This window comes from Elephantulus edwardii, unplaced genomic scaffold (assembly GCF_000299155.1).
Source record: "Elephantulus edwardii isolate Elephantulus edwardi_28Jun2011 unplaced genomic scaffold, EleEdw1.0 scaffold00216, whole genome shotgun sequence".
NCBI classification, from domain to species: domain Eukaryota; kingdom Metazoa; phylum Chordata; class Mammalia; order Macroscelidea; family Macroscelididae; genus Elephantulus; species Elephantulus edwardii.
In genome coordinates, this window is record NW_006399966.1 from 3,938,941 (window position 1) to 3,940,030 (window position 1,090).

Below are 1,090 nucleotides of genomic sequence, written 5' to 3' on the forward strand. Positions count from 1 at the left end.
CCTTCTCATCTCTTTACTGTCATTTTAGTGTGGTTTTGAGAGAAAGAAGTAGGTTTTAGGTTATGTATTTGTGTTTAAATCTGCCACTTTACTCTCATTATCACTTTTCTTTTTTTTTTTTTAAATGTTATTATTTTTGTGTGCGTATACCGTCAAATCAGATCTGACTGGTACAGGAGGAGATTGTCCCTCCTTCCCCGGCAGGGCATCTGGTGGATTCGAACCGTGCGCCTCTGGGATTGTAGTTGCAGCTCCTTGCCACTAGGCCACCAGACCTCCCCAATCATTATCACTTTTCAATGTACATATCACTCCACGTATTCTGCCAGCCTTTGATGGGTAACTCTTTAGAAGTGTGCTAAGTTTGCCTTGAGAATTGGGCAGGGCACAGTATAACCAAGGATTAGAAGGAAGCTTCCTTCAAAAGACTGTATTCCTTGGATGACTTTTGACACTGTATTGACTGCCAGCGTTGACTGAGTTGATTGGCTTGCTGGAGTGGACGTCCTCTTCTGCTCTTACCCTTTCATGTGTGTTCCTCCTGAAGCTGAGTGCTGGGTTGAAGAGGAAACCTCCCTTGGTAGAGGGAGAACACTATCCTTTGGTCAAAGATAAAGGAGTAACTCTGCTCCCCTGGTAGAGCCTCCAAACAAGCTTTCAAAAAAGTAACCTTCTTTTTGACTCTCTCTGGGGCAAAGGGCCACTTTTCCACTGTGTAATTCTGTGGGCTATCCTTTTCAAAATGAGTTGCTGGGTGGTGCAAATGGTTAAAACACTAGGCTGGACTAGTAACTAAAGAATGGTGGTTTGCTGGATGGGATCCCCAGAAAGGTCCTAGGATGTAAAAATAATTCTACAGTCAGTTACCCACACAGTCTGGGCAGAAGGGCAGATTACCAAAGTTCCTTATTTGGTAAAACAGAAATTGAGGTCCAGATCACGCTACTTGATTTGAGTCGACTTTAGTCCCTTGAGATAGAACACTTCTTTGAAAGGCCAAGCTCCTTCCATCCTTAAGGGCTTTAGATAAAAACAGTAGGAGGCATCTCACTCCCTGACTTAAAATCCTACTACACTGCCGTGGTAGTCA